This window comes from Cervus elaphus, chromosome 18, assembly GCF_910594005.1.
Source record: "Cervus elaphus chromosome 18, mCerEla1.1, whole genome shotgun sequence".
NCBI classification, from domain to species: domain Eukaryota; kingdom Metazoa; phylum Chordata; class Mammalia; order Artiodactyla; family Cervidae; genus Cervus; species Cervus elaphus.
The window spans coordinates 125,087,580-125,094,932 of NC_057832.1; the positions used below are offsets into that span (position 1 = coordinate 125,087,580).

General features: G+C 53.9%; 1 long non-coding RNA gene across 1 annotated transcript; it reads right to left on the reverse strand.

Moving 5' to 3' along the window:
* Positions 1–3,590: 3,590 nt before the first annotated feature.
* Positions 3,591–6,043, reverse strand: LOC122674797. Its single transcript, XR_006335040.1, has 2 exons — positions 5,919–6,043; positions 3,591–4,436 (listed from the first exon to the last, which is right to left on the reverse strand). It is a non-coding gene; the product is annotated as an uncharacterized LOC122674797 (long non-coding RNA).
* Between the last annotated feature and the right edge of the window lie 1,310 nt (positions 6,044–7,353).

Consider the following 7,353-nt stretch of genomic DNA (forward strand, 5'->3'; position numbering starts at 1 on the left):
ACGAGCAAACCGACAACAACTGAAAGCAACGGTGTTTGCCACTTGGGGCATACCTTCCACAGTCTCTAGTGATTGACACGCCACCCACTTCCCCGAGCCAATCCTAGGAGCCTTCACCCAAGGCTCTTGCAGACATTCTTCACATCTGTCAGTCCTTCCAAGTCACCCGCCATCATCAGGCGAGGTGTAGAGAACCGATGGAAAAACTGGAGGAATGACTTCTTCCATGGGGTGGGAGGAAATGAGGAAGGAGTAGGATGCTAAAGGTGGGATGCCTGACTTCTTGACGAAGCGAGGATCGATCGGGGTGGGGGGGGGGGGCAGGACTGTGAACTCAGGAGGTCCGGTTGAACACGTGCACATATAAATGGTACATCAAGACAATCAACAAGCACCCCATCAAAGTACTTACAGGGCAGGTAGTAAAACAAACAAACAAACAAACAAAACACACACACACACACACACAAAAACAAGCACCCCACTATGCAGCCCAGGAGAGTGTAGACTTATGACTTTACATTAACCTCTAAGGGAAAAGAATCTGAAAACCTGACGCGACGAACACGACTTTGTAAACCCACTCGATACTTCATTGCTGCCATAAGGGTGGTGTCATTTGCATATCTCAGGGGATTGGTACTTCTCCGGGCAACCTCGATTCCAGCTTGTGCTTCATCCCACCCAGCGTTTCTCATGATGTGTACTCACTCAGCATGTAAGCTGGATAAGCAGGGTGACAACATATACAGCCTTGATGGACTCCTTTCCCTATTTGGAACCACTCTGTTGTGTTCCATGTCTACTTCTAACTGTTGCTTCCTGACCTGCAGAAATACCGGGTTGTTGTTGTTGTTGTTTGTTTGCTTGCTTGCTTGCTTGCTTTGTTTTGTTTTGTTCTGTTTTTTAATTCCCTAACCTGAATGAAAAGCGAGAGAGACAGAGAGAAGACGGAGGGATGGGCGGGCGGGCTAAGTAAATAAATAAATAAAAATAAAATAAATAAGGAAAGGACCCTACCGTTCAATCTGTTGCTTTCCACACACAAAGCAAAAACAGAGGACCCAAAGGACACAATGTTTACAATGTGAATTTTGAAAGAGGGACATCCCCTTTGGTCACTTCATACACTACCCCTATCAGCAGAATGCAATCGTTTCTGTTTTTCCCTCTACCTGGTCCTTCCAGACTTCAGAAGCTCTCAGCGAGGGTTCTTATCGCCTTGGCGATAGAGTGATTTTTTTCCACACGTTCCTTAGGGGCCCGGAGGATGTTTCCGTGAAGCGGGGGATACACACTTCTGGATAGGAGAGTCCTGTGCTACGTGTGGTTTGCTCTTTTCTTTGCGTGTGGCTCTTCACCCGAGAGGGGGACTGGGTCCTGAAGTTTTCCGAGTGGCCTCCGATATCTGGGGGCAACCCTCTCTGGGGGGAAACATGTCCCATGTTCTCTTGCCCTGCTGACGGAGAACTCAAAAGGCCCTGTGCCTGAAGCCCTGCGGATGGAAGCTAGAGGACTTGGTGAACATTTCTGACAGAGCTTCCCCGCTGGCTCACACGGTCAAGAGTCTGCCTGCGATGCAGGAGACCCGGGTTCCATCCCCGGGCCAGGAAGGTCTCCTGGAGAAGGACATGGCAACCCGCTCCAGTACCCAACTCTGACGTCTAGACATCTCCTTGACTGACTCCCCCTCCACCGACTGGTTTCGAATGAATCCACTCCAGGGATGAACCGGTGTGTTTCCTTGCTTTCCCTACAAGTGCCTCTGAGGAAAAAAATTACCTGATTGCTTGCACCCCAGGCCTGCTTTCCCGAACCTGTCTGTGGACCTCACAGCCTCCTGAGAGGAGATACGATAACTGTTTCACTGAATGGAGGATCTGTGCTCAGAAACTCTTTCCACGACATGGAGGCCCGTACTAACTAACCTATTTGGTCCTTCCCTCGTTCCTTCCTTCTTTCCTTCTGGATTTGTTGTTGTTGTTGTTGTTCCCCCCTTTCTCCCCCCCCCCCCTTTTTTTTGGGGGGGGGGGGACTTCTCTCTCAGGTCCATGCACACGCACACGCGCCGTTTCTCACGTACACGCGTACATGCATGCACTCACACACACAGTCACCAGTTCAGCTTTTCATGGGTTTCAGGGAAGTGTCAGAGGAGGGAACTGCTGGGGTCCGGAGCAGGCCGCCCACCCCACCCCACCCCACCCCACCTCACATGAACCTCCATGTCCTGTGGAGTGTTTTGGACTCAAGTGACTTAAGAACCAAGAACCGGCCAGCGCCAGAGGAACGCTCCGCCCCTCCCTCCTTCTCTGTCTCTCTGAAGGCAGGCAGGAATGAAAACCTCCTTCCACGGAGGAAGATGTCAAGTGATGATGGCTGCTTGGACGCACGTCCGTGATCCTCACATGCATGAGTGGGGTTTCCTGGGTTACGAAAAGGAAGAGACTTCTTTGGCCTGACACAAGGCGAAGTTTGTCCCTCAGCCTCCCGCCCCACCCCCCCCCCCCAGCCCCCTTCCTCCGCGCGGTGCCCAAGGGGCAGCCTCAAGGTGGGGAAATGGAGAAATGGGGGTGGGGCGGATCACCATTCAATAGAGAGAAGCTCGAGGCAAAGTCAAAGGCTCTGACTTGACTGGAAAGCTTTCTGCATTTGAATGAAGCTATCTGACGAGGCCCTGCAGGGGGAGGGTGGGGGTGGGGCCCACAGACAATAGCCCCTGCCTGCCTGCCTGCCTGCCTGCCGGGCTGAGGAGGCCCTCTGGCGGCGGTGGCGGGGCCATGCCCCCGACTCCTGCAACTCGGTCCCCTCAAGGAAACTTCTGGGGTGACTCCCTTGTCCAGGGAGTCATCAAAGTTGGCCTGTTTCTGAAAAAGGCCCGAGTCACAGCTGTGACAGAGTCCCTGGATCTCTTCTTGACACATGGATTGACCTGCACCCTCCCATCCTGTCAGATCCTTTGGACACTCTCAAAGAGGTCTTTGGCCTGGGCCAGAAAACAAGCCAAGATAAACAAATACGTTTTTGTCTGTTTTTTTTTTTTTTTTTTTTGAACAGGGCGAAAACGATGCAGGGCCGTGGATCAGAGAGAAACTTGCTCCTCTCACACGCGTGAAGGCAGGAAGTTCTCAGCGGGAGAGAACCTGCCTTCACTTTTCACTTCTCAGGGGGACCTGGACCGGTCCCCTCGCCTCGCACGCCCCCAACCCCTAGCCCAGCTCTACACCACCACCACCACCACCACCACCACCCCCACCACCCCCACCACCCCCCCCCCCCGTCTCGTCTCCCCAACGTCAGCCCCACTCCCACCCCCACCCTCCGGCCACCGAGGGGGCCCCGTGGAGGGGTGGCCATGGCCTTCTCAGCCCCTGTTCTGAGATGTCACTTGGGAAACCGCTCTAGGCCGAGATGCCAGATTGCTGCCCTGCTGCTTCGTGTCCGTCTCCATCAGCCATGCCCAAAAGGCACGTGAAATAATGGACAGCAAATAGTGCACCCAGAAAACACAGAATGATCCTCCTGAACACCGCACAGCCATTTTTCTGGATCCACATAGAGGTCGTTGATATCCCCGCTTGATGCATGAATAGTATTTACACAGACTCGATTTATTTTCGCTTTGATTGGGGGTGCCCTATCCAGAGAGATCACGCGGGTCCGAAAGCAAACCCAGAACAGAGCAGAACAGAACCAAAACCACAGCCAAGTCGAGGGAGTGCTGAACCAGAGGAGCTCACAGAGCCTACGAGGTGTCCCAGATTGTGAAGGAGCGTTTGTGCTCACGTATCTATGTGGAGGTCTGAAGGGTCACTCGCCAGCGATGCAGATGTCATGCGAGTGGCCGGAGATGTTTCTCCATAGGATCTCTTGGGATGTCGCACGCAGGCAGGGTGCCTGGTGCAGGGGCACCCTGGGAGGTCCGATCCCCCGAAAAGTTGGCATGTGGGGCGCAGGCAAGCACACAACGTTTTCTTGCAGGGAGGGCCGAGCGAGGAGAATTCAGGGGTCCATACCTCCAAGCCCCCAGCTGCTGCTGCTGCTGCTGCTTCTTCTGCTTCTTCTTGTTTTTTTGTTTTTGTTTTTTTTTTTTTTTTCCTGCCCCAAGCTTCTTGAAAGGGTTCCACGTAGCATTCTGAAAGGTCAGGTGATGGAGGGACAGGGTTCGTGGTTGCAAACGTCTGGCTGTAGGAATTCTTTGTCTTTGGTGACTGTTCACCACGTGGGTCAGGTCATGAGGTTCCTATACCCCTTCCACGGGACAGATGTTCACTGGGGGAGTGGGAAGGGTCCACACTCCTGTTCCCACTGCTCCCCTCCGTGAACTGGAGTGCGAATCTAGATGGGCCTCTGACGACACACATCGCCGGGTTACATCACGCCGGTTTGGCCTTCGGTTCTCACAAACTGGCACTCTTGCTGCTTCTCGAAGTGTCCTAGAGAAGAAGACATCGGATTCCACATTAGATCAGCTTCTTTGACTAGCGAAGGCACAACAGCCACAACAAGCGGGATGGATAAACACAGAAGTTGGTTTCCTTCGGACTATGGAGCGTGCATGTGTGTGTGTGTGTGAGAGAGAGAGACAGACAGAGAGAGAGAGAGAGACAGAGAGAGGGAGAGAGAGAGAGAGAGAGAGAGAGAGAGAGAGAGAGAGAGAGAGAGAGAGAGAGAGAGAGAGAGAGGGAGAGAGAGAGAGAGGCAGAGAGAGAGAGAGAGAGAGAGAGAGAGAGAGAGAGATGCCTTTGTGGTTCTAAGGCAAGCACTGAGGAGTTGAGACTTTCTTTAACGAACATATTTTCCTTCATTTCAGTCGTGATGGTCCAATGATTTGGATGACAACATTTCGTGTTTCAGGGTAGATGATTTTAGAAGGCTGTGAAGGGACTTCCCTGCCTGGTGGCCCAGTGGTTAAGAATCCACCTGCCGATGAGGCAGGGGACAGGGTGTTTTCGATCGATCCCCGATCAGGGAAGATGCCACTGGGCTCCGGGCAGGTTCGATACAAACCTATAGAACGGACAATGCCAGGCAGGCGTGAAGGCGAGGGCAGACGGGGGACTCTGGATGAGGATGACTGACACTGACGTCTCCGTGTAGGTGGGTTGTGGCCGGCACACTCCTCTGGGGCAGGATGTTCCTAAGACCGTTGCGGGAGGAGCAGGGGACCTAAGGGAACTCTCTGTCCTCTCTGCTCCATTTTGCCCCCGGAACCCTAATCTGCTCAAAGAGAGGATTCAGCCTATGGAAAGACAAACTCACATGTGAGTGAACCTCCTTTCTAGTTCACTTGAATTCTGAAAGCGTGACGGTCAGATTCACTCAACTCTCTGGATGTCTGTTCTTCCTGAGATCCCGGCCTATTCACTGGAAGAACACATGGAGCCGGATGAGATCTCCCTCTGCACGGCGGCTCCAGTGTGCACACATTTCAATGGCTACGGCTTGTGGACATCGCACCGAGAGCCTAACCCCGGTGTTTCAGACGCCTGTTTCTACAATGGCTGAACAGTTCTAACTGCGGGAAGCCCAAAATTTGCCCCTGCCTGTTCGATCTGCAGGGACTCTGCAAAGAAAGAACACACGTGCCCGGTCTCATGACCGATCCCCTTTTTCGGAGCTAGCCTGGCGTGTGATCTGTTTTCCAGGCCATAGGCACGCACTGGCACTGGGGAGTTGTGTTCCCCCTCTCCCCCCCCCCCCCCCCCCCGCCTCCTCCTCCTCCTCTCTGCCCCCACCCTTCCCTTCCCTTCCCCCCACATGCACGCTCCCTCACCCCCACCCCCGCCCCGCCTGGGCCCGGCCCGTCCAGGTCTCCCCCACCCGTGGAAAAGGCCAGGAAGAAATGGTCCCAGAACGACGCAGCCGAGAAACAGTGGAAGTCCACTTGGATGCGGTTAGGAAACACCTGAGCATACCTAGGCCGACACTGCCACCGTGTGGGATGAGAGGCCAGTGAGAGGAGAAGCTCAAGAGTTCAGAGGAGGAGGAAGAGGAAGAGGAAGAGGAGCAGGAGGGAGGCAGGCGGCGGTGGGGGGAGGGGAGGGACAGGCTGAAGCTGTCTCAGGGCGATGACGTGGGTGAAAACGTCCCCCTTCAGAAGGGCGCTCCGAAGAGAGAGTTCCGGCGGGACCTTGAGAGCACACAGGGCTTCGTTTTGGAGGCTGACCTTAAAGCTGGGAGTGGGGGTGGGGGAGGGAATCATCCAGACATACGAAAGACACCAGGCCGGGAAGGCAAGACAGATTCTTTACAGAAGTGAATCGGATGCTTTTCTGTCAGTGTGTTCCATAATCAGACTATCATGGAAATCCATCCATCCACCCATCCATCCATCCATCCATCCACCCACCCATCCACCCATCCACCCACCCATCCACCCATCCATCCATCCATCCATCCATCCATCCATCCATCCATCCATCCACCCACCCACCCACCCACCCACCCACCCACCATCGTTTCGCTCCTTTTCTGTTCTCTACATTTTTAATGGCGAGTGAGTGAGAGAGTCTTTCAATGGTTTGGTAGGATTTTTGAATGTCATGTCGTAGGACCATGGTACTTTTCAGCCATGGATGAACGTGACGGCTTCTTTTTTCAGCTTCAGCTTTCAGGGTTATCCTGAACTGCCTCGCCAAGTGAGGCCTGTGTGTCCCTGTGTGCTGGAGGAAGGACACTTGTGCTATCCACATCTTCATCTTGGACTGGACAAAACCACCGTTGGGAATGTGTTCCTTGGCTTCGTTTCCTTTCCCTATGGCACTGACCTGACCGTCCTGTCCACTCTTTGGATCCTTTATCTCCCTCTCCCCCTCAAGGCACTTGGTCCTTTTCTTCCTCCTCCTCCTCCTGCTCCTGCTCCTGCTCCTCCTCCTCCTCCTCACCCTAGTTTCTCTCCCCCACCCCTCTCAGTCCCACTCTTCTCAAATTGACGTCTAACTGACTGACAACGTTTTCTTTTGCCTGCCTTCCTTCCTCCCTTCCTCCCTCCCTTCCTTCCTTCCTTCCTTCTTTCCTTGTTTTGGTTTTGTTCCTGTTGTTGTTCCCCCATTAATTTTCAGGTGTACAGACGATGTTTCAGTGTAGCGCAGGAAGGACACAGCGATCACCAGGATACATCTCGTGAGTGACTGTCCGTCACCACTTGGTGTCACGGCAGATGGCATTTGGTGTCATGACGTGCCCGTGACTCACTGATTTCATCCGTGGAAGGCTGCACCGCTTCGTCTGTCTCCGTCACCAGTGGCACTCACTCACTCTCTCCCCTTCCCCACCCACCCCCGCCACCGCGTCACCCCCTCCCTCCTCTGGCCACCACCCATGTGTTCCTTTATGGTATCTATGCGCCTG